At 45.5% G+C, this 26,718-nt stretch overlaps 1 protein-coding gene across 2 annotated transcripts in view; it reads right to left on the bottom strand.

Annotated features, from left to right (window-relative positions):
• LOC308536165 (melanoma-associated antigen 10-like) overlaps positions 1-26,411 on the bottom strand; it is a 57,878-nt gene extending 31,467 nt beyond the window's left edge. The window contains exon 1 of one of the 2 annotated variants that reach the window (XM_081115237.1): positions 26,316-26,411. The gene's annotated coding sequence lies outside the window, so the exon portion shown is untranslated. Of the gene's footprint in view, positions 1-25,583; positions 25,656-26,315 lie in introns of those variants that run through there. The other variant, XM_081115238.1, reaches the window with a different exon arrangement.
• Positions 26,412-26,718: the final 307 nt, after the last annotated feature.

The raw sequence follows: 26,718 nt of genomic DNA, 5'->3' as shown, positions 1-26,718 counted from the left end.
GATATAGCCCTGGTAATCATATATGCACCCAATGCAGGAGCACCCAAATTCATAAAAAAACTCCTGGAAGATATCAAAGGAGAGATCGACAACAATACAATCATAGTAGGGGACTTTAATACACCACTGACAGCACTGGATAAGTCCTCTAGACAAACAATCAGCAAAGATACAGCAATCCTAAATGACTCACTAAATCAGATGGACTTAATAGACATCTTCAGAACACTTCACCCCAATGCCACGGAATATACATTCTACTCAAATGCTCATAAGACATATTCAAAAATAGACCATATATTGGGCCACAAGCAAAGTATCCCCAAATTCAAGAAGATTGAAATCATAAAAAGCTTCTTCGCAGACCACGATGGTATAATATTAGAAATAAACTACAATAAAAACAACCCAAAATACTCAAACACCTGGAAGCTGAATAGCATGCTATTAAATATTGATTGGATTACCAATGAAATCAAAGAAGAAATTCAAAACATCCTGGAAACTAATGAAAATGAAAACACAACAATCCAAAACCTATGGGACACAATGAAAGCCGTCCTGAGAGGGAAGTTTATAGCTCTACAGGCCTATCTAAAAAAAGAAGAAAAAATGGTAGTAAATCATCTAACGCTACAACTCAAAGAATTAGAAAGAGAGCAACAAGAAAACGCCAGAGTGAGCAGAAGGAAGGAGATAATAAAGATTAGAGCAGAAATAAATGACATAGAGACCAAAAAAACAGTACAGAAAGTCAATGAAACCAAGAGCTGGTTCTTTGAAAGGATAAACAAGATTGACAAACCTCTAGCCAGACTCACCAAGAAGCAAAGAAGAGGACCCAAATAAACAAAATCAGAAACGATAGAGGCGAAATAACAACAGATCCCACAGAAATACATATGATTGTTAAAAATACTATGGACAGCTCTACTCCAACAAACTAGACAACATGGAGGAAATGGACAAATTCCTAGAAAAATACAACATTCCAAAACTCAGTCAGGAAGAATCTAAAAATCTCAATAGGCCAATAAGAACGGAAGAAATTTAAGCAGTCATCAAAAAGCTTCCAGCAAACAAAAGCCCAGGACCAGACGGCTTCACAGGGGAGTTTTACCAAACATTCAAGGAAGAACTAAAACCTATCCTCCTCAGACTACTACAAAAAATGCAAGAGGAAGGAACACTTTCAAGCTCATTCTATGAAGCCAGCATCACCCTAATACCAAAACCAGGTAAAGACAACACAATGAAAGAGAATTACAGGCCAATATTCCTCATGAACATAGATGCCAAAATCCTCAACAAAATCTTAGCAAATCGGATCCAGCAGTACATCAGAAACATCATACACCATGACCAAGTAGGATTTATCCCAGGGATGCAAGGATGGTACAATATCCGCAAATCAATAAACGTGATACATCACATAAACAAATTGAAAGAAAAAAAACCCACATGGTCATATCAATTGATGCAGAAAAAGCATTTGACAAAATTCAACATCCATTTTTGATAAAAGCTCTCAGCAAGGTGGGAGTAGAAGGATCATACCTCAACATAATAAAAGCCACATATGACAGGCCCACAGCCAACATCATACTCAATGGACAAAAACTAACACCATTTCCCCTAAGAACAGGAACAAGACAGGGATGCCCCCTCTCAGCACTCCTGTTCAACAGAGTACTGGAAGTGTTAGCCATTGCAATTAGGCAAGAAGAAGAAATAAAAGGCATCCAAATTGGAAAAGAGGAAGTAAAACTGTCCTTATTTGCAGACGACATGATATTATATATACAAAACCCTAGAGACTCCATCAAAAAGCTACTAGACTTAATACATGAATTTGGCAATGTAGCAGGATAAAAAATTAACCCCAAGAAATCCGAGGCATTTCTATACACCAATAGTGAACTTTCAGAAAGAGAGATTATAAAAACAACCCCGTTTACCATCACACCAAAAACATTAGGCTACCTAGGAATAAACTTAACTAAAGAGGTAAAAGACCTCTACTCAGAAAACTTCAGGACGTTGAAAAAAGATATAGAGGAAGACATAAACAGATATAAGAACATACCGTGTTCATGGATTGGTAGAATCAACATCATTAAAATGTCCATCCTACCCAAAGCACTCTGTAAATTCAACGCACTTCCCATTAAAATACCAACGGCATACTTCACAGATCTAGAACGAACTCTCCAAAAACTCATCTGGAATAAAAAAGACCCCGAATAGCTGCAGCAATCCTGAAAAAGACCAAAGTAGGTGGGATCTCAATTCCAGATATCAAGTTGTATTACAAAGCCACTGTTCTCAAAACTGCACAAGAATAGGCATATAGATCAATGGAATAGAATAGAGAGCCCAGAAATCGGCCCGAACCAATATACTCAATTAATATTTCACAAAGGAGGCAAGAACATATAATGGAGCCAAGATATTGTCTTCAATAAATGGTGTTGGGAAAATTGGACAGATATATGCAAGAAAATGAAACTAGACCACCAACTTACACCATACACAAAAATAAACTCAAAATGGATAAAGGACTTAAATGTACGACAGGAAACCATAAAAATTCTAGAAGAATCCAAAGGCAACAAAATCTCAGACATATGCCGAAGCAATTTCTTCACTGATACAGCTCCTAGGGCACTTGAAACTAAAGAGAAAATGAACAAATGGGACTACATCAAAATAAAAAGCTTCTGCACAGCAAAAGAAACCATCAACAAAACAATGAGAAAACCCACTGTGTGGGAAAATATATTTGCCAATGTCATATCTGATAAGGGCCGAATCTCCAAAATTCATAGGGAACTCATACAACTTAACAAAAGGAAGATAAACAATCCAATCAAAAAATGGGCAAAGGACCTAAATAGACACCTTTCAAAAGAGGACATTCAGAAAGCCAAGAGACATATGAAAACATGCTCAAAGTCACTAATCATCCCAGAGATGCAAATCAAAACAACAATGAGGTACCATCTCACACCTGTCAGACTGGCTATCATCAACAAATCAACAAACGACAAGTGCTGGGGAGGATGTGGAGAAAAAGGAACACTCATGCACTGCTGGTGGGAATGCAGACTGGTGCAGCCACTGTGGAAGACAGTATGGAATTTCCTCAAGAAACTGAAAATGGAACTCCCATTTGACCCTGTGATCCCACTTCTAAGAATATATCCCAAGAAAACAGAAACACCAATCAGAAAGGATATATGCACCCCTATGTTCATAGCAGCACAATTCACCATAGCTAAGATCTGGAAACAGCCTAAGTGCCCATCAGTAGATGAATGGATTAGAAAACCGTGGTACATCTACACGATGGAATACTATGCTGCTGTAAAAAGGATGGAACTCTTGCCATTTGCAACGTCATGGATGGAACTGGAGAGCATTATGCTAAGTGAAATAAGCCAGTCAATGAAGGAAAAATACCACATGATCTCACTCATTCATGGATAATAGAGACCATTATAAACTTTTGAACAATAATAGATACAGAGGCAGAGCTGCCTCAAACAGATTGTCAAACTGCAGTAGGAAGGCCTGGGAGGGTTGGGGGGCAGGAGGTAAGGGGGTAAGAGATCAACTAAAGGACTTGTATGCATGCATATAAGCATAACCAATGGACATAAGACACTGGGGGATAGGGGAGGCTAGGGGACTGTCTAGGGCGGGGGGATAAATTGGACACATATGTAATACCCTTTGTAATACTTTAAGCAATAAATAAAAACAAAAGAGGAAGAAAATAATTACAAAAAGGAAAGTAGAGGAGAAAGCACGTAGTCAAAAATATTAAAAGGAAAATGAAGAGAACGCAGGAGAAAGAAAAAAATGGATAAGAAAAGGGAAGGGCAAAATTAGGTCTATGGGAGAAAAAGGAGAGACTTAAATAATAACTCAATAAGGAAGAAAGATAAGGAAATAGAGGGGGTAGTAAGGCAGCATTTGTCTCTAAGTAGAGTTTAGTGCCTCTTGGGAGCTCCCTTTGGATCCTGCTCTTCTGATTACTGAAGCTGACTGTTTTGTCTGTACTTCTGGACTTGCCAGGAGGTATTTAGCTGCTAACCACTGTTAGAAACTGTCCTCCTTTGCCTCTCATCAACCTGTTTGAAACTTCAATTAATCCACAGTTTGTGTCTTTCCCCACAGGACTTGGCTGCATGAGGAAGGGGCAAAGCTGCTCTCTAAGGCAGGCTTGTTAGCAGCACAGGGCCCAGTAATAGGTCAGGAAAATTCCCCAGGATCCACAAGCTCCTCCTCTGACTGCCTTCAAATGCCAGCCAGCTATCAATCTACATCACTCAAAAGTCTGTTTCTGAAAGGCTGTTAGGGTGAGTCAGGAGTCTAGACATCTGGGTCTCCTGTAATGGGGAGACACCATTCGGATTTCAGGGAAAGTGATGATTGTGTTTCCTTGTCCCAAAGCTACTACTCTGAATGTGATCCAGAATATTTCCCTGCCCTCGGCTGGGCAGAGATCATCATATGCAGTCCAGTGGGATTAGCTGGAAACCTAGAGTTTCTCCCATGAAGGGGAAGCACCAGTCAGGTGCCGGGAGCCAGTCCATCCTTGCTGTTTCAAGGAACCTGGCATATATGGCATACTGTTCTTAATATGTTTGCTCACCTTCTTGGCACTATGTGTTTTAACCAAGGTCTCTGAGAAAGGTTGTTTCCCCAGGTAGGGATTTTCCCCTGAAGTTAGGGAGGGAATAAAACCTCTTAACTAAGTGCCAGGCGGGTAATTAATCACTTTAACTATGAACAATCATGCTTAAGCTACATAATCTTTACTCCCTGGAATGGAGACAAGAAACGCCCTAACCTTTGGAATAGAGATTGATAGGATTGGAATCAACTGGTATAAATACAGATGTAAGAAGACAGAACTTAGAAGACAGAACCTATACACAGAACTTAGAAGACAGAACCTACACAGAACCTAGAGACAGAAGAACTTCGCTGGAGAGAACATGGCAAAAGATCCTGGACTGAACCTGATTATAGGACATGGCAAGAGAACCTGACTAGAACCTGGTGACTGAACCTGGCTGGAGAACCTGGACAGAAACTGGCTGGAGATACTAAGCAGAACCTCTCTGGAGATCCAGACCAGAACTTGGCTGGAGATCCTGGCTAGGCTGCTGATCAACTGAACACTGTCTCCGTGTCCTTCCTTCATCGCCGACTCCGTCCACACCTTTGGGGACCCCTGGACCCACTGGGGTTGGACCCCGGCAGTCAGGTTCCTGGATTAGCGGGGTGGTTGGCTCCACACACATGACACTGACTGATCCTTCCGAGACTGCACAAACCTGATGGCTTGGTCTCTGCTTCTGTCTCCTCTGCATAGTTCAAGATGGAGGGTGTGGCAGGCAGGGCTCCTGAGGGTGGGGTGGGATGCATCCTTTGGGTGGTGTTTTTTAAATTTTTTTCTGAGCTGTGGCTACTGGAAGGGACCAGCTTTTCTCAGGAAAAATGGCCACCTCTTTTCTGTGTTTCCCCCAGCCTTTCCTCAGGCACCTTCAGTCCACAACACCCTACCTCCACTGAAGCCTCAGGTGATTAGCTGCAAACAAAAATCAAGTCCTCTGGATTTTTAAAAGAAAACAAAGAAAAATTGTAGCTTTAACTTCCTTGGGTTTCAGACTCCCTGGCAACAAGAATTCCTGCTGCCTTTCTCAGCTGGATCTTACCTGGGCCACTGGTCTCAGTTCTGGTGCTGTAGGATGAGCACAGCCTGGATTCTGGGCCTTGATCTTCTCAGGGAACTATCCCTCCTGTAGCCAAGAGATTCCTCTTGACTCTTGATCTGTCACCCATGAGAGTTGGTAAGCTGGTCTCTGGACCTTCCTACCAGTCTCCAGATGTTTTTTGTCCTTCCTTGAAATATGTCACATCCTCAGCTGGACCTCAGTTGGTAATTCTGGTGAATGCTCACCAATTTAGTTGTATTTCCATTCTTGCCCTGGATGGAGGTGCAGGAGAGGTCTGCCTATTCAGCTGCCATATTCTCCCTCTCCCAACACCACTTATTGAAGAGACTGTCTTTACCCCATTGCAGACTCTTGCCTCCTTTGTCAAATATAAATTCACAATATAGGCATGGATTGATCCCTGGGCTCTATTTTGTTCCATTGATCCATATGTCTGCTCTTATACCAGTACCTGGCTATTTTGATTATAATAGCTTTATACTATAGTTTGATATCAGTTACTGTGATTCCTCCAACTTTGCTCTACTTTCTCAAAAGGTACTGAGCATGGGGCCTAATAAACACTGTCTGACTGGCAGGCATGGGACCCAGGATTGAAATTCTGAAACTGAGCAGTCTTAGCCAAGGGACGTCAGTTCCATAATACCTTCTTTCAACTCCACTGAAGTCAGTCGTGTGAATATTTCATTTCCAAGGACAAGATGAGCCGGGTTCTCTAGATTCCTCACCACAGTAGAAATCCAGTGGCTCTTGAATCAGAGAGCATGAACTAATGTCCCTCCAGAAACCTTGGGACTCTAGAGTGCCTAAAATATATCAAAATGAACACCTTTTCTCCAAAAAATGCCAGCCTCTGGTTTCCAGAGCCTTCTCTCCAATTTCCATCCCATAAAATGGGAAAATCCATTTAAATAAGTAATCAGCAGAGTCATGAGCTAGCAAAGGCCACAAAGACTTTAAAGAACTCACGTAAGAGAGATTAAAAATGGTGGCAGAGTACATGGATGTTACATGGACATGCTCTCAGGAACAAACGGGAATTACAATTAAAATACAGAAAAATATCCTGAATGATCAATGGAAGACTCACAGGAGAGAACCCTGATACCTGAGGACTGAAAGTGGAGACTGCATATAGACTGGTAGGAAGTACAGAGGCATGAGAGAAAAGAAAACTGTTACCTATAAAGGAGTTTCCATAAAGCTGACACCTGATTTCTCATCAGAAATTCTACAGGCCAGAAGGGAATGGCAATGAAGTACTCAAGGAAATGGAAAGCAAAGATCTGAGACAAAGATTACTATAGTCAGCAAGGCTATCATTAAAAACAGATGGTCAAATAAAGAATTTTCCAGACAAAAAAAAAGGGCTAAAATAGTACATCACCACCAAGCCACCATTATAAGAAATGCTAAAGGGATTGTTGTCATGAGAAGAAGAAACAGAGAGAGAAACCTAGGCATACAGAATTAAAATGGCAATAAATAAGTACTTATCCTATCTAATAATAGACAAACATGGTAATTGACCATACCTTCACTATGCCTCCCATTGGCTAATCAGGGTGATATGCAAATTAACCGCCAACAAAGATGGCGGCTAATTTGCATACTGCAGGCAGGGCGGGACAGCGTGAGCTGCCAGCGCAAGCCACCATCCAGGCCCCCGTGTGTGACCCCAGAATCCGCCTGCCTGCCATCCGTGATTGGATCTGATCCCGGGCCGCAGGCTGGCCCCAGAAGCCCCAGAAGCCCCAGAAGCCACCTGATTTGGCAGTAACTCTATTAGTAAGCACTCTGAAAGTCAGTGGCAAACATGCACCAATTAAAGGACAGATTATGAGGGTGAATCAAAAACAAAACCCACTTTAAATATAAAGACACATATAGATTAAAAGTAAAGAATTAAGCTGCAGCCTGTTTTTCTCAGTGGATAGAGGATTAGCCCATGGACTGAAGGGTCCCAGGTTTGATTCCAGTCAAGGGCATGTACCTCAGTTGCTGGCTTTATCCCCAGTCCCTATCAGAGCATGTGCAGGAGGCAACCAATCAATGTGTCTCTCCCTTTCCCTTCACTCTCTCTAAAATTCAGTAGAAAAATATCCTTGGGTGAAGATTAACAAAAACAAAGTAAATGGATTAAGTAATATTAAAGAGATTATAAGAAAAATATATTCCAAATTTTGTTAGTTGTATAATGGTTATGTTTAAATTATTAACACCTAAGAAATTGGGTGAAGGGTACATATAATATGCTGTAGTATTTTATAGTTTTTTTTACATGTATGAGGTTATTTCAAATTAAAATATTAAAAAATTAAAAATTAATAAAATATTAATTGAAATATATCTGCTTTACATGAAAAATCTCCTAATTGCTTCTAGCAAATTTATTGAATTGTTCTAAAATTTACAAGGGTTCAATTAAAAATTACTTAATTCTAAATGATATAATAGAAAATATATAATAGTGCAGTTATAAGCACTTATCTGAAAATAACAATTTAAAGAAGTGAATTTAAAGAAGGGATTAGCCAAAGAAAATATATGCACAACCCATGGACACAGACAACAGTATGGTGATGGCCAGAGAGAAGTGGGGGGCAAGAGCTGGGTAGAAGGGGCAAAAGGGAAGAAATAGGGACATCCTATATAATAATAATAAAAGGCTAATATGCAAATTAACTGAATGGCAGAATAATTGGTTTCTATGATGCGCACTGGCCATCAGGGGGCAGATGCTTAATGCAGGAGCTGCCCCCTGGTGGTCAGTGCACTTCCATATGGGGATTGCCACTCAGCCAGAAGCTGGCTCATGGCTGGCCAGCGCAGAGGTGGTGGCAGGAGCCTCTCCCTCCTCCGTGGCAGCACTAAGAATGTCCAACTAACAGTTTAGTCCCGATCCCTTGGGGGCTAAGCCTTTAGTCAGACATCCCCCAAGGGCTCTCTGGCTGCCAGAAGGATGTCTGACTGCAAGCTGAGGCCTGATCCCCTGGGGAGTGGGCCTAAGTCGACAGGTGGACATCCCCCAAGGGGTCCTGGACTGCAAATGGGCACAGGCTGGGCTGAGGGATCCCCCCCCCCCTCGAGTGCACAAATTTTTGTGCACCGGGCCTCTAGTCAATAATAACCCTTAATGTAAATGGATTAAATGCTCCAGTCAAAAGTCATAGGGTAGCTGAATGGATTTAAAACCTGACCCAATTATATTCTGTCTACAAGAGACCCACCTCAGAACAAAATACATACACAGGATGAGAGTGAAGGGATGGACATTTTTTTTCCATGCAAATAGAAAAGAAACAAAAAAGTTGGAGTAGCAATACTCATATCCAACAAAATAGACTTTAAAATGAAGGCCATCACAAGACACAACAAAGTTCACTATATAATAATAAAGAGATTGATCCAATAAGAGGATATAACGTTGGTGAACATACATGCACCCAATATAGGAGCACCAAAAACAAACAAACAAAAAAAACCCAAAAAACAAACAAACGAAAAATACTTCTAGAGGACTTTAACTGAGAGATCAACAACAATACAGTCATAGTATGGGACTTTAACACCTCACTGATTTCACTGGTTAGATGTTCCGGAAAAAAACTTAACAAGAAATCAATGACTCTAAAAGACACACTGGATCAGATGGATTTAATTGACATTTATTGAACATTTCACCCCAACGCAGCAAACTATACATTCTTGTCAAGTGCACATGGATCATTCACAAAGACAGACCCCTTGATAGACATAAAGCAATTCTTTACAAGTTAAAGAAGATTGAAATCATATCAAGCAACTTCTCAGATCACAGTGGAATGAAATTAGAAATCAACTACAGTAAAAATACTCCAAAACATTCAAGCATATTGAGGCTGAATATCATGTTACTAACAGATTGTTTGCGGGTAGTTTTTATCGCACGCTAACAGGTGGCACAGGCCATTTTTGCTAATTTTTTGTGCAAATGGCAACGTTCAGTGAAATTATGATAACTTTAGTTTACGTATTTATACGTTACCCGCATTCTACCGCTATTCTATAAAAAACGTATTAATACGTGTCCCGCGCTGTACTACCAGTCAACGTAAAATGTATAAATACGTTTCCCGCATACAATGTGTTAAGCAATGAATGGGTTACCAACTAGACCAAATAAAGAAATAAAACAATTCCTGGAAACAAAAGAAAATGAACACACAACAACCTAAAATCTCTGGGACACAGAAAAGCAGTACTGAGAGGGAAATTCATAGCACTACAGGCATACCTCAAAAAACAAGAAAAATCAGCAATAAATTATTGAACCCTAAAACTTAAAGAACTAGAAAGAGAACAACAAGAAAAGTCCAGGGTAAGTAGAAGGAAGGAAATAATAAAAATTAGATCTGAAATAAATAACATATCTACACTAATAAAAGAGAAAAATGGTAACTGGCGTACGGCGATACCTTTTTCATTGCCTAATCAGGGCTATATGCAAATTAACTGCCCACTAAGATTGGCAGTTAACTGCCAACAAGATGGCGGCTAATTTGCATATGTAGGCACAATGCAGGGAGGCGAAAGGGAAAGCAGGAAGAAGCCCCCTGCCACTGACAGTGATTGGAAACCCAGGGGGGAGCTAAGAGCTGGGGGGCCCTGGCCGCCTTTGCCCTGCCCCCCAGCCATGATCGGAGAATCAGGCGCCTTTGCCGCCCTGGCCAGTGATAGCAGGAAGTAGGGGTGGAGCCAGCGATGGGAGCTGGGCACGGTCGAAGCTGGCAGTCCCAGGAGCTAGGGGTCCCTTGCCTGGGCCTAAAGCGAAGCCCACGATCGCGGCGCCCCCCGCTGTCAATGCAGGTCCCCGCTGCCTGGGCCGGATGCCTAGGCCAGAGGTGTCAGGCCTGGGCAGGGGCGGAGCCTGCAACCGCGGGGAGCTGGGGGTCCCCTGCCCAGGCCTGACACCTCTGCCGGAGGCCTCAGGCCTGGTCAAGGGGCTGATCCGGTGATTGGTGATCGGAGGGTGATGAGGGTCAACTCCTCTGGCTGAGGCATCAGGCCTGGGCGGGGGGCGGAGCCGGGGATTGGGGGGATATGATGGTCCCCTTGCCCAGGCCTGAAGCCTGGGTCAGAGGCGTCAGGCTTGGGCGGGGGGTGGAGCAAGCGATCAGAGGGAGATGGGGGTCCCCTGCCCAGGCATGATTCCTGGGCCAGAGGCCTCAGGCCTGGGCGGGGGCCAGAGCCAGTGATCGGGGGGAGATGGGGGTCCCCTGTCCAAGCCTGACACCTCTGGCGGAGGCGTCAGGCCTGGGCAAGGGGCCGATCAGGCAATCGGAGGGTGATGGGGGTCAACGCCTGAGGGCTCCCAGTATGCGAGAGGGGGCAGGCTGGGCTGAGGGACACTCCCCCACCACACACACCCAGTGCACGAATTTCGTGCACCGGGCCCCTAGTGTATATATATATATATCAATGAAACCAAGAGCTGGTTCTTTGAAAGGATAAACGAAATTGATAAACCATTAGCCAGACTCATCAAGAAATAAAGAGAGAGGACCCAAATAAATAAAAATAGAAACAAAAGTAGAGGAGTAACCACTGACACCACAGATATACAAAGGATTGTAAGAAAATACTATGAACAACTATATGCCAACAAGTTGGACAATGTGGATGAAATGGACAAATTCCTAGAAAAATACAATCTCCCAAAACTAAATCAGGAGGAATCAGAAAACCTGAATAGACCAATAACAACTGATGAAATAGAAGCAGTAATAATAATAAAAAAAACAAACTCCCAGGTAACAAAAGCCCAGGACCAGATTGATTCACAGGAGAGTTTTACCAAATATTCAAAGAACTAACACCTATACTCCTCAAACTATTTCAGAAAATCCAAGGGGAAGGGACAGTTCCAAACTCTTTTTATGAGGCCCGCATTATCTTAATTCCAAAACCAGATAAAGGCACTACAAAGAGAGAGAATTTCAGGCCAATATCTCTGATAAACATAGATACTAAAATCCTCAACAAAATATTAGCAAATCACATCCAGCAATATATTAAAAAGATCATACACCATAACCAAGTGGGATTTTTCTGTGGACGCAAGGCTGGTATATTCGTAAATCAATAAATGTGATACATCACAAAAACAAATTGAAAGACAAAAATCACAGGCTCACATCAATAGATGCAGAAAAAGCATTCAACAAAATTCAACACCCATCTCTATCCTATCTAATAATAGACAAACATGGTAATTAACTGTAACTTCGCTACCCTTCCCATTGGCTAATCAGTGAGATATGCAAATTAACTGCCAACCAAGATGGCGTCCGGCAGCCACGCAGCTGATGCGAACATGAGGCTTGGTTGCCCCGGCGATGGAGGAAGCTAAAGTTCCCCGCCTCCTGCAGCCCAGCTCTGATCTCCGGATGGAACAATGTTGCAATTATAGAAGCTAAATAAACCCCAGGTGCCTGCTTTTAGCCGCCAGTGGGCTCAGAGCTTAGAGCGCCAGTGATGGCAACAGAGTTTCAATTATAGAATCTAAACAAACCGAGATACCTGCTTTCAGCCAGCCACGGCCTCAGAGCTGGCAACGGCCTCAGAGCTGGAGCTGGCTCTCAGCTCCAGTGACAGCTATAGAAGGTAAATAAAACCCAGAATAAAAAAAAAAATAAAAAAAGAGCCTGGGAGCTTCAGTCGCCCGCCAGCCTGAAAACAGCCCTCAGCCCCTCACCCAGACTGGCCAGGCACCCCAGTGGGGACCCCCACCCTGAAGGGGGTGTGACCAGCTGCAAACAGCCATCAGCCCATCATCCAGACTGGCCAGGCACCCAAGTGGGACACCCACCCTTTTCCGGGACACCCTTCAGGGCAAAACAGCCAGCCCCCACCCATGCACCAGGCCTCTATCCTATATAGTAAAAGGGTAATATGCAAACTGACCCTAACAGCAGAAAGACTGGGAATGACTGATCACTATGACACACACTGACCACCAGGGGGCAGACGCTCAATGTGGGAGCTGCCCTCTGGTGGTCAGGGCGCTCTCACATGGGAGGAGCTCTGCTCAGCCACAAGCCAGGCTGATGGCTGCCAGTACAGCGGTGGTAGTGGGAGCCCCTCCTGCCTCCTCAGCAGCGCTAAGGATGTCCGACTGTAGTTTAGCCCTGCTCCCTGCTGGCAAGTGGACATCCCCCAAGGGCTGCTGGGCTGCCAGAGGGATGGCTGATTGCCATCTTAGGCCCAATTCCCTGGGGAGTGGGCCTAAGCCAGCAGGTGGGCATCCCCTGAGGGGTCCCAGACTGCAAGAGGGCACAGCCCAGGCTGAAGGACTCCCCTCCCCCCCGACTGCACAAATTTTTGTGCACTGGGCCTCTAGTATATATATATATAAAACCCTAATATGAAAATAGACCAAATGGCAGAACAACTGGTTGCTACGACGTCTGCTGACCACCAGGGGGCACGCAGGGAACATGGTAGGTGTCAGTGGTGGGTGGTGGCAGCAGGCGACAGAGCACAGAACATGGCGGGTGTTAGCCGCATCGGGATGGTGGTGCAGGTGACCAGGGGTGCCAGTCCAAGGTGGGGCACTGGTCACTGTCATCAGGGTGAACCTCTAGTGATTACTGAAAATACTTTGCTCCCATGCACCTTGGTCCTGCCCAGCGCTTGCATCTGCTGCCACTGCTGGCCCTGCTCGCACCTGCTGCTGGCACCAGAGCCACCACTCACACCCTCTGCAAGTTCTGGCCCCAGTTGCACCCACTACTGGTGCCAGCCCCAATAGCTCCATGCCATCAGTGGGTGGGGGTGGGGCTGGTGCCATCAGCATGTGGAAGCAGTGGTGGCAGAAGTGGGGCTGCCGGTATATAGGGAACTCTGGGCCACAGCGGGAGGGGCCGGGGGGCACAGAGGATGGGCCAAGTCCTGTCCCTGTGCCCACCGCAACCTCATGGCCCATAGTTCCCTTCAAGGTGCACAAATTCATGCACTGCATCCCTAGTTTTTGATAAAATTTCTCAGCAAAGTGGGAATAGAGGGAGCATATCTCAACATGATAAGGGCCATATATGACAAACCGACAGCCAACATCATACTCAATGGTCAAAAACTATAAGCATTTCCCCTAAGAACAGGAAAAACACGGGGATGTCTGCTTTCACCACTCTTATTCAGCATAGTACTGTAAGTCCTAGCCACAGCAATCTGACAAGAAGAAGAAATAAAAGGCATCCAAATTGGAAAGGAGGAAGTAAAATTCTCATTATTCGCAGATGACATGATATTGTATATAGAAAACCCTAAAGACTCCACCAAAAAAATACTAGATTTAATAAATTAATTTGGCTATGTAACAGGATACAAAATCAAGAACCCAAAACCTGATGGGTTTTTTATACACTAATAACGAATTCTCAGAAAAAGAAACTAAAAAATAATCCCAGAGGTAAACACCGGAAATAGCTGCCTCGCACAACAACTTCAAAAATACAACTAAAAGACAAAACAGACATCATCCAAAACCACAGGAAGACTGGCTGAATGGAAATTCTACAATGAGAAGGAAAGAGAAAAGCACACTGCGACTCAGAGGAGGTGCGGAAGGAAAGTGCAGAGGTACGGAGGCTCGAGTGCGTGTGGAAAGGGGCTGGCAACAGAGGACACCCTTGTCTTTTGCAATTGGGAGGGAGGCACAAGCTCCCGATGGCCCTGACTCCAGTTCCGGGCGAGTCTCTGGGGACCCAAACTCATACGGGGAGAAACTGGACTGTCTGGCATTGGTCGGCTTCCTTTCAGAGGTGCTTGCAGCAATTACTGGGACACTGAGACTTGGGGCCTCTTAGGGTAGGACTGAGGAGCAGTCATAGCTGCTTGCTCCGCCCTATTGATCCCCTGAGACCCCACCCAAGCTGTGCACAGAAGTTTTTGCATATGAAAGGCCTGGCCCTTTGCAATCTGAAAACGACCTAACAGACTGCAGCTAGGTCAGAGAGACCCAAAACTTCCAAAAGAAGGCCCAAGGCCCCACAGCAGCTTGCATTGCTTCACAGCTGGGCCTCATCTGGGCACCTCCAAACCCCAAACAAAGAAGAGGAATCTGCATATCTCTCCATAGCTCCTGCTGGGTAGCCTGCTGGGTAGGCAGAGGATAAATTAGCACCTCCTTAGAGATCCAAGAGCCAGTGTACCCAGTGGTCAGAGTGGGACCATCCAGATTACAGCTCCTCAGATCCATGAGGGACACACTCAGGTGGCAGACTCAGTGCGCACCAAAGCCCCACTGAAGCAAGTCTTGCCCCAGAAGGGTGTCTCCAGCACAGAAGTTCTCCCACTGCAGACACAGCTGATTCTCACAGCCAATTGGCCTGGAGGTCAATTCCCCCCAGTGATACCTACAACAATCAAGGCTTAACTACAATAAGACTGTGCACGAAGCCCACAAAGGAGTGCACGAAGAGTGTCCACCTCAGGTAATTGGGGAGGCTGAGCCACTGGGCCCTATAGGACACCTAGCACAGAAAGCCACTCTATCGACACAGGGAAGCATAAAAAATGTGGAGACAAAGAAACAGGTCACAAGTGACAGAAATGGAGGAAAGCAAACTACTGGATATAGAGTTCAAAACCACACTTTTAAGGTTTTTCAAGAATTTTCTAGAAACCGCCTATAAACTTAGTGAGACCATCAAGAAATCTAGTGAGAACCTCAAGGTTATGAAAAAGGATCAACTAGAAATTAAGCATACACTGACTGAAATAAAGAATATTATACAGAGTTCCAACAGCAGACTAGAGGATCACAAGAATCAAGTCAAAGATTTGAAATACAAAGAAGCAAAAAACACCCAACCAGAAAAACAAAAGAAAAAAGAATCCAAATATACAAAGATAGTGTAAGGAGCCTCTGGGACAGCTTCAAGCATACCAACATCCGAATTATGGGAGTGCCAGAAGAAGAGAGAGAGCAAGATATTGAAAACCTATTTGAAGAAATAATGACAGAAAACTTTCCCATCCTGGTGAAAGAAATACAAGTCCAGGAAGCACAGAGAACCCCAAACAAAAGGAATCCAAAGAGGACCACACCAAGACACATCATAATTAAAATGCCAAGAGCAAAAGACAAAGAGAGAATCTTAAAAGCAGCAAGAGAAGAACAGTCAGTTACCCACAAGGGAGTACCCATACGACTGTCAGCTGATTTCTCAACAGAAACTATACAGGCCAGAAGGGAGTGGCAAGAAATATTCAAAGTGATGAATACCAAGAATCTACAACCAAGATTACTTTACCCAGCAAAGCTATCATTCAGAATTGAAGGTCAGATAAAGAGCTTCACAGATAAGAAAAAGCTAAAGGAGTTCATTACCATGAAACCAGGATTATATGAAATGCTGAAAGGTATCCTTTAAGAAGAGGAAGAAGAAGAAAAAGGTAAAGATACAAATTATGAACAACAAATACACATCTATCAACAAGTGAGTCTAAAAATCAACGGAATAAATAATCTGATGAACAGAATAAACTGGTGACTATAATAGAATCAGGGGCATAGAAAGGGAGTAGACTGGCTATTCTCAGGGGGGAAAGGGGTGTGGGGGTGCGGGAAGAGACTGGACAAAAATCGTACACCTATGGATGAGGAAAGTGGGGTGGGGGGGGGATAAGGTCAGAGGGTGGGGTGGGAACCAGGTGGAGGGGAGCTATGGAGGGAAAAAGAGGAACAACTGTAATAATCTGAACAATAAAGTTTTATTTAAAAAAATAAAATAGCCGAAACCGGTTTGGCTCAGTGGATAGAGCATCGGCCTGCGGACTGAAGGGTCCCGGGTTCGATTCTGGTCAAGAGCATGTACCTGGGTTGCGGGCACATCTCCAGTGGGAGATGTGCAGGAGGCGGCTGGTCGATGTTTCTCTCTCATCGATGTTTCTGACTCTCTACCTCTCTCCCTTCCTCTCTGTAAAAAAATCAATAAAATATATTTTTTTAAAAAAATAAAATAAAATAAAATAAAATAAATTCAAATTGGAAAAAAAAAACAATCCCATTTCCCTTGCAACAAAAAAAATTAAGATACATAAGAATAAACTTAACTAAGGAGTTGTAAAAGACCTGTACTCAGGAAACTACAGGACATTGAAAAAAAGAGCTAGAAGAAGATATAAACAAGTGGAAGAATATCCCATGTTCATGGATTGGTAAAATCAACATCATTAAAATGCCCCTACTATCCAAGGCAATGTGCAGATTCAATGCAATCCCTATTAAAATACCAATGGCATATTTCACAGAACTGGAACAAATACTCCAAAAATTTATATGGAATCAAAAAAGACCCTGAATAGCTACAGCAATTTTGAGAAAGAAAAGCAAAGTTGGAGCAATCACAATACCAGATTTCAAATTATACTACAAAGCCACCATAAGTAAAACAGGTTGGTACTGCCAAAAGAGGCATACAGATCAATGGAACAGAACAGAGAACCCAGAAATCAACCCAAGCCATTACGCTCAATTAATATTTGACAAAGGAGGCAAGAGCATTTAATGGAGTCAAGAGAGTCACTTCAATAAATGGTGTTGGGAAAATTGGACAGATACATAAAAAAAATGAAGCTAGACCACCAACTTACAACATAGACAAGAATAAATTCAAAATAAGATAAAAGACTTAAATGTAAGTCATGAAATCATAAAAATCCTAGAAGAAACCATAGGCAGAAAAATCTGACATCTCTCGTAGCAATATGTTCACAGATACATCTCCTAAGGCAAAGGAAACTAAGGAGAAAATAAACAAATAGGACTACATCAAAATAAAAAGCTTCTGCACAGCAAAAACAAACAAACAAACAAAACAAAAACAAAAAACCAAAAAAACCCCAAACCATCAACAAAATGAAAAGAGAGCCCACTGTATGAGAGAACATATTTGGCAATGATACATCTGATAAATGGTTAATATCCAAAATATATAAGGAATTCATATAAGTTACAAAAGGAAGAGAAACAATCCAATTAAAAAATGGTCATAGGACCTAAATAGACACTTCTCCCAAGAAGACATACAGATGGCCAAGAGACATGAAAACATGCTCAAAGTCACTAATCATCAGAAAGATGCAAATCAAATCAACAATGAGGTACCATCTCACACCTATCAGAATGGCTTTCATCAACAAATCAACAAATGACAAGAGCTGGTGAGGATATGGAGAAAATGGAACCCTCATGCACTGGTAGTGGGAATGCACTGGGGGTGAGTGGAAAACAGTATGGAGTTGCCTCAAAAAATTAAATATGGATCTGCCATTTGACCTAGTGATCCCACTTCTAGGAATATAACCTAAGAAACCCCGAAACACCAATGAGAAAGAATGTATGCACTCCCGTGTTCATAGCAGCACAATTTACAATAGCTAAGATCTGGAAATAGACCAAGTGCCCATCAGTAGATGAGTGGATAAAAAAAAACTGGTACATTTATACCATGGAATACTATGCAGCAATAAAAAAGAATAATCTCTTACTCCCTGAGACAGAATGGAGAGTCCTGGAGACTATCATGATAAGTGAAATAAGTCAGTCAGAGAAGACAAGTATCACATGATTGCACTCATATGTGGAATCTAAATAATAAAATAAAATGATGAATGGAATGGATCCAGAGACTTGAAACATGGAACAGAGTACGGAATCTCAGAGGGAAGGCAGGGGAGAGGGGATGGGTGGGAGGTAATCAACCAAAGACCTTATGGACACAGACAATAGAGTGCTAAAGGCCTATGGTGGTGGGGGGAGCAGGGGCAGACTGGGGGAGGGGTCAATGGGAAAAATGGGGACATGTAATACTTCAACAATAAAGCATTATTGAAAAAAGAAGAACTCGTTTAAGGAACAATATTTTGGTAGGTAACTGAAGGGAGCTGGCTGTTTAACCAGAAACACTAGGGGCCTACTTTTGAAAAGCCACCCATTCTTAGCCTCTAGCAGTGATTCTCAACCTTCTGGCCCTTTAAATACAGTTCCTCATGTTGCGACCCAACCCTAAAATTATTTTCGTTGCTACTTCATAACTGTAATGTTGCTACTGTTATGAATTGTAATGTAAATATCTGATATGCAGAATGGTCTTAGGCGACCCCTGTGAAAGGGCCGTTGGACCGCCAAAGGGGTCGCGACCCACAGGTTGAGAACCGCTGCTCTAGGGCATGTCCTCCAAGAATAAACTGATTCTTGAATGAATACTTTGTAAACCGGTTTAGAAGCACAAAGGCCATGGACTGAGCCTGCAACCACATTACCCAAATGAAGGCACCGCCAATGTGGAAGGAAACAAGATTCTTCTTGGGCTGTCCTTCCCAAGAACGTTTTGGAGGATAGTGGAGGACGACGCCTTCACGTCTCTGTGCTCAAATGACAACGGAGACACCGTGATCATTGAGGAAAATCTTTTCCAGAGGGAGATTCTTTGCCAAAGGGGCGAGGAACAAACCTTTGAATCGAAAAGCCTGAAGAGTTTCATCCGCTTGTTGAATCGCCATGGTTTAAACAAAATACGCCCAGGCAACTCTTCAGTTTGCTCTCCAGGGAACAAGATAATGGTAAAGTAGAAAGTCCTCCCATTTCCTATGTTCCCTGTTTCTCAAACATTTTCCTAGTGGACCCAGGAGAAGGATATACTGAAAGGACTTCATTTTAGGGTCTAACCCTTTTGCACATGATACAGTATTTATCAAAATATGAGAAAGTATAGATTTTCAATTGAAACTATAGCCCCCTTAGAGATAACCTGCAGAAATGAGTAAAGACTCTGAGAGGCCAGTTAATGTATATTTTCTCCACAAGTGACGAAATTAATTTATGTTGTTTCAAATCTACAGAAATTGCAATTTCCACAGAGGCAAGCCTTGGCTCCTCGAGAACATTAAGACACATGGCAACCAGGTGATGCGCATTTTTCCAGCGACCAGTGTCACCCCCCCCCCCAAAGAGAAAGAAGATGGCCCCCACAAGACACTCCCCAAGAACACACCACGAGGATGGCAGCAAAGAAGCTGAACAAAGGCTCAGGAGACAGGCAAGAATGATTGGGGACCCAATGCCACCCAGGCATTCGAGTTCTCGGTTCCTCAGCCCATGGGCAGTGCCAGGGAGGTCTAGTGTCCAAGTGCAGCAGGTAGTCCAAGTGGGGACAGCACTTCTGGTAGTGTCATGTTTGTGCCCATGGCTACTGCCAGAACCAATGACACAGGGGATCTGCTCCCTACCCCCGCAAATGAATTACTACAAGGTTCAGTGATGTCTTTGTACAACATCTATTCTGCTCTGATTGCTGGCCTTTCAGTCATGGCTCCATCAGAGGACCCTGACCAGGCTGAGGAGGAGCAGGAGGGCTCCTCAGATAACAAGTGTTTAGTCTGTGAGCAGTTCAAGGACAATGCATACCCATAATATCACAAGCTTTGTAACCACAAATCTATTTCCGCTTTAATAAAGAAAGGCAAAAACTACATGGTACAAAATACACAATCCAACGAGAATTGTGAGTCCATGTTCTTCTGTTTCCGTGCCACATACCTCATCAGATGAGCCTGAGGAGGCTAGAAATCCTGGCCCCAGACAGGCTTTTGTCCCCATTGTTCTCTTCCATTTTCACATACTCAGCCAAAGATCTGGCTAGTGAGTCCTGAGGCAAGCCCAGGAAGATCTGGTCCCCTGAGCCTTGCCTACTGGACAGGAGACAGAACTGCCTGGCTCCTGACCTTGGTGGAATCACCTTACATTAGTCATGCATCCTGAAACAGGAGGATCTTTACTCACGGGTCCCCCTATGATGCCAGGAAGTTTCTGATCAGTGTCTGAATATCTCTAGCTCAAGTTCCAGGGGCCTTGCAGAGAGGCCTACCTAGAATTCAGGCCACCACATCTGCTAAGCCAGTGCTCGGCAAACTGCGACTCACGAGCCACATGCGGCTCTTTGGCCCCTTGAGTATGGCTCTTCCACAAAATACCGACTTCTGCGCATGGGCCACGAAGTTTCAATCTCACTGTACGTGTGTGCCCGCACGTGGTATTTTGTAGAAGAGCCACACTCAAGGGGCCAAAAAGCCACATGTGGCTCACGAGCCACAGTTTGCTGACCACTGTGCTAAGCAGTGTATGACAGAGCCAGTCTGTCTCAGAAGACTGACCATTCCAGTCAATGCCTGGGAGAAAGCCCATCATCCTCACAGCTAACAACCATTAGTAACCCTGCTAGAAGGGACCCAAATAAATTAAAGATTGCTCACACAGAAAAACAAAAAAAACTCTACCCATCACTTTTCCATCAGAGCTGTATTTCAGATCCATTCTTGGGTCAAAAGGTAGCTATGTGACATGTGTAACACAAGCCCTCGTGAGACCAGGGACACTTTTACAGCAGACCAGTCACTTGCCAGGAGAGACAGCACTTTGTTTCAAAGTCCGATGTCCCTTTCACAGTGAATGAGACCATGCCTGGCTGGTCACCCTCTGGCAATCATTCAGTGCCCGCTCCCAGACCGCCCACAAGGACCCCTGGGTGCTGCCGAAGTGTTCTCTGAGTTTGACCAGAACAAAGAGACAGGAGTCCCAAACAATAACCACGTCTCCTAAAACATTTTTCTCTGTAAAACCCAGGAATGAGCAGGACCAAAAAGAGTTATAGCACCAAGATATTTCTTGACAGCTTTCCCTTTTCCCTAAAGGTCAGAGTCCTTGAGACAGTCAATGAGCCCAGAGAGGCATCTCACAAGGATAGTCGCCTACATCTGGGCACAGAAATCTGTTTACCTGAACAGCAGATGGTGGGTAGTGCTCTCCACGGTGGTGCCAATTCAGTTGAACCTGACTTCTACAACCAGGGCATGATGGCCCGTTGATGGTCATGATTCAGCTGGATTCTTGGTGACCTTCCTGTGGAGTCTTCCTGCCCTAGGGGATCAGGTGCTGTGGGATGCCTACCAGGAAGATATCCTTTCCCCCTTTCCTGGGTATGGGCTCCAGTAACCACCTGGGGTTTGAAAGTGCCCTTGGGTACTTCTGCTTCAGTTTGGTCAGTACAGCCTGCTTTTCCAGTTCCACAATGTCCACAGGAGCTACGTTTACTGGGCCTGCAAAGATTCCCCAAAGTCAAGGAGCCCTGGGAACCACGAGAGAAGCATTGAGATGTTTTTTTCCTTCCATAAACCAAAGGCTTCCGGTGAGAGACAAGGGTTATTCAGAGTTACACCCACTAGAGGCTAAGCTGATTTCACCAAAGGGACACAGAGTGAGCTGGGTCCCTCTGACTGAGCACTTCCGATGTGTCAAACTCTGCTCAGGGAATTCTGGGTGAGGCTGAGGAGAGAGAGAAATGAAGAGGACAGAGCCTGGTCCACTAATGGGCAGGTCCCAGCCCGGCTGCTGGGGGCAGCACCTACAGGTCAGAACAGCCACAGTTTCAAAAGAAATCAAGCCCCAAACTCATGAGCTAGGTCCTGTGGGTATTCTTGGAGGGCTGTGAGCAGCTCTCGGGGTGTCAGGCCTTGCCAGCAATCACTCCTTGCCCATAGTTCTCCCTTCACTGAGCAGGGCCTGAATCTGTGTGGGGTTACACCCCAGCCTCTCCCGCCAGAGGGCTCTTCCCAGTCCCTATGAACAATGTGGATGGCGACGGTGCAGTTCCTGTGGCTGCTCACTAGGGTCGCCAACCAGTCTCCAGAGTCTTGACCCATTTAAGACCAAGCCTGCATAAGGTTGCCAGAAGGAGAGGCAGGAGAACTCCATCTCCCCAGAGATCCGTGGGCCTCTCGTGGCCTGAGGAAACCCAAAAGTGTGAATGTCAATAAGCATCATGCATCAGCCCTCCGTGTTCATGGTCTGTGGGCTGACCTCTTCCCCCAGTGTCCCCTGGGGCCCTGGAACCCCACTGACTGGGATGGTGGGAGAGCAGAGAGTGTTGGCTCCTTCTCTCTATCCCCATAGACTCAGCTGCCAGGCCCCATGGAAAGGGCTGGTGATGCAGATGTCTTGCCAATCAGATGGAGTCTTTGGGGAGCTCAAGGAAGAAGGTGGAGACATGTAAGGAGAGGCACTCAGGACAGGGTGTGGTCAGTTCCACAAAGGAGGTCACTGAGGCCAGGGGAGCACAGAGAAGGGAGAAATGGCACTTTGGCTTCACACCAGGTGAGTGGGTTCTAGTCCTCTCCCAGCACAGACCCTCCTGGGTTTTGCTTCTTCTCCCCATGCCTACCCGCCCAATACTGTCAGCTGCCTCCTCTTTTCACCCCAAGGTGCTACAGTCCCTATGCATCCCGATCCCTCTTCCAATGCTTCTGGTTGCAAATCCTTATAATCAAACCTCAGCTGGGCCCTTGGACACCACTGTGTGAGCTTAGATCATTCTGCCAGGTGCCTACACTCGACCACTTTGGGAGCCACATTTCTCAATCCAGTGGCTCCACCAATACTTATCTGCTGTCAGTAGACACTCCTGGCCCTTACTGCAGCCTAGAGAAAGGAATAACAGGACCAGGAACAATTGGCACTAGTACCCACACACCATGCCCCTATCAGGCTCTGGGGTGGGCATAATCCACGGATCCTAGAATTCAATCCTCAAGTAAGTGGGTGGGCAGTGCCATTGTCACCACATTCTACAGTTGAGAAGGTGGCACCTAGGGATAAAAATATGGCCTATGATCTTGGGCCCTGACTGCCTCATCCCCTGTTCTTGCCTCTTTTCCTTGTACCTGAGGAAGGGGGTTGTTCCTCCTCAGAGCTGTGCAGTGGCAGGAGCAGAAACTCGGCCTGCAGACTCAGCTGGGTCCTAGTACCTGGCGGAGCTCAGTCTCCACAGGGCTGTGAGTACCTGCCCCTTAAGAGGATAGTCAGAACCGGTGGCTACACATCCATCATCATCATAGGGCCTGAGCCTCATTACCACACTCCACATGAGCACCCCCACTCTGCTTGTCTTTCCCCTCCTGTCTTTAAAGGACATAAACCTGATATCAGCTATTATGTCCTCGTGTTTATGAAAACACACCCACTCTCAAAGACCAGGCTCTGAGGACATTAAAACTGCCACCTGTTCACTCTCTTCCCAACCCAGTGTCCTGACAGTCCCTGTGCCCAGCTCCTCTGCATTCCCTCCCTTTCTTTCTGGCTGGGTCTCCTACCCCTGGGCTCTGGACCCCACTTCTTGCTCAACTCAGAACCATATCCATAAAGAAAAGGACTTTACAAAGGTAATCAAGTTAAAATGAGACCCTCTTACAATGACCCATGTCCTCACCTAAAGAGGGAATTTACAGACAGACATGTACACATGAGAACACCTGGTAAAGATGAAGGTTAAGGCCTACAAGCCAAGGGGTGCCAAAGCTTGCCTGAAAACCACCAGAAGCCTGGGGACAGGGATGGACAGTTTCTCTCTCAGTCCTCAGTATAGGCAAACTGGGCCCACATTTCCATCTCTGACCTCCAGCCTCTGCAACAGTGAGACAATACATGTCTGCTGGTTAAGCCACTAGGGTTGTGGTGCTTTGATGTGACCACCCAGGCAAATGGCCACAGAGGCAAAGATCTTCCCCCAAATCTCCACAGGGTGGAGAATGGTTTCGCCATCCACAGCCCAGCAAATACATTCTTTCATGTCTACATTTTCTTCTAGCCTATATTTTGCTGCCTGCATAGTATCCCATTGTGGGCCCCATGATTGACTGACTTTCCCATACTGATGAAGAGTCACAGACTGCTTTGCATTTTGTGCTACTATAAGGGACACTACCACAAACACTCATTGACTGTTGACTTGTTAGGCAGAGGCCTGGGTCACATGCATGCACATCTGAGATGCTCATAGATGCCAGCAAATGGCCTTTCACAGAAGCTCACCCGTGTATGCCCTGCCAACCATGGGACAGGGTGCAATTATCTCATATGCTTGGGGGTTCTGAGCATCGCCACTGTGCTTAACCTTCACCCACCTGCTGAATAACAAAGGGTCGACCTATCATTGGATTTGAATTATTTATGGAAGAGGGTGGATGTTCCCCTGTGGCCTGGCCATTTGTATTTGTTCTACTGGGGTATATGCCTAGTTTCCACCATGGAGTTTTGGGACCTATTCTCATCAAAGCCACAAAATCACAATAAGGAGACCGGGTCTGCATGGGTGGCATCCCTAGGGAGAACTGAGGTCACTCTAAAGGCACAAAGGGGGCTGAGTGCCCTCCTACCTAGTACCTGCTTTGTGGCCTGAGGAAGACACACTCTTCCACTTGCCTTTGCTTGTTCACCTGCACGAGGACAAGAGGGATAATGAGCCAAGGTCATTAGGGACAAGACAGCAATGTTGGCTAACATACCAGAACAGTCTACTCAACAGGGATTGGAAACCACCAGGACCAAGGAGGTTCCAGCTGGTGGGAAACACATGTAGCACCTTACACAGGGTTTGGTTCTGCTAATTATAGCAATAGCTCTCTCCTGCCCTACCTGTTAAGGTAGGCCCATCCAGCTGCACAGAAAACCATGATGGCCCATCTAGCTGCACAGAAAACCATGTCATGTAAGGAGGTCATGTTTTTACAGCCCAGCAGAGCCCCGTCACCAGTAGGAGAAAGCTCCCCCTGCCCTCACATCATCAAATGGGAAGGATTTGGGGACCCTACAATCTCATTCCCCTCAATGTAATCCTGGGTAGGTCCCACTGGGAGGGTTGTTATGGGCAACCAGCAGAGCACCACACAGCCTGCGGTCTGGATGAGGTGGTGACAGCCTAAAGGCCAAGCAGGAAGCAGGGAGGACAGACCTACCTGTACATGTGGACCACTACAGTCGTTTCTGTGAGCAGAGGCAGCAGAGGCCTGTCCCAGGCACACACACACCTACAAGGATGGTGGGCAAGTGAAGGTAGCCAGAGGAGGAGACAGAAAAGTGTGGCCTGAGCTGGGGCAGGAATGCTTGCAGCCCCACAGCAAACCACAGCCCTGGAGTACTATCTTTCCGAGGGCCCAGCAGGCCTGCAGCTGAACTGAGCATCCCCACTCCCTTCTGGAGACTCAGATCTCCTGGCCCCACTGGCCATGCAGGTCGCTATGCTAGGATGACCCAGCTGAGACCACCACACAGGACAGGACAGGCCTCCTACTCCCTGCGGCCCAGGGAGACAGCCAGTGTGGAGAAGAGCGCCTCCCAGGACCTGAGGAGGAGAGGATTCTGGGACGCTGAGACCACAGAGCAGCAGGCCAGCATCCTAGCTGCCCCTCAGCTGCTCCAGGACCGCTGACAGGTGACCCTTGACACCCACTGGAGTTGGTGAGCTACCCCGCGCTGGCGGAGATAAAAACCCCTTTTCTTGCTGGCTTACAAAGGCACACAGACACATACATCCGGAAGTAGCACGCCAGGACACAGCAGCACTCCATGACGTAGCAGCACACGTGCCAGGATTCTGCAGGCACTTAGCTGGCGCGCAGGTAAGCAGCCGGGTAGAGACTTAGACACGCATGCAGACCACGGTTGCTAGGAGACATTGTTGGACTCACCGGACACTGAGGCTCACAAGATGACCAGGGCAGGTTGGGATCTCCTGACCAGTGGCCAGTGGGAAGGGCTAGGCAAAAAGCGGGGCGGGGCTTGGGGAGAAGGCGGTACTGGGGGGTGGGGAGGGGGGGGAGAGTATCTGGGTGAGACCAATGGAGAAAGCCAGGGGGAGTAGCTGGGGCCTGAATTGGGAGAAAGCTGGGGAGGAGCTGTGGAAAGGGGTTGGTGGAGCTGTGGAAAACCTGGTGGAGGTGGATCTGCGGGAAAGGGTGGAGGAGGCAGAGCTGAGGGCTGAACTGAGAAAGCTGAGATGAGCTGTAAGATGGGGTTGTTGGAGCTGTGGAAAAGCTGGTTGAGGAGGATCTACGTGAAGGGGAGGAGGCGGTGGAGCTGGGGTCTGAACTG

The sequence above is a fragment of the Myotis nattereri genome (genome assembly GCF_964212035.1).
Source record: "Myotis nattereri genome assembly, chromosome: X".
Taxonomy (NCBI): domain Eukaryota; kingdom Metazoa; phylum Chordata; class Mammalia; order Chiroptera; family Vespertilionidae; genus Myotis; species Myotis nattereri.
This window is presented reverse-complemented; position numbering and strand designations above follow the sequence as displayed.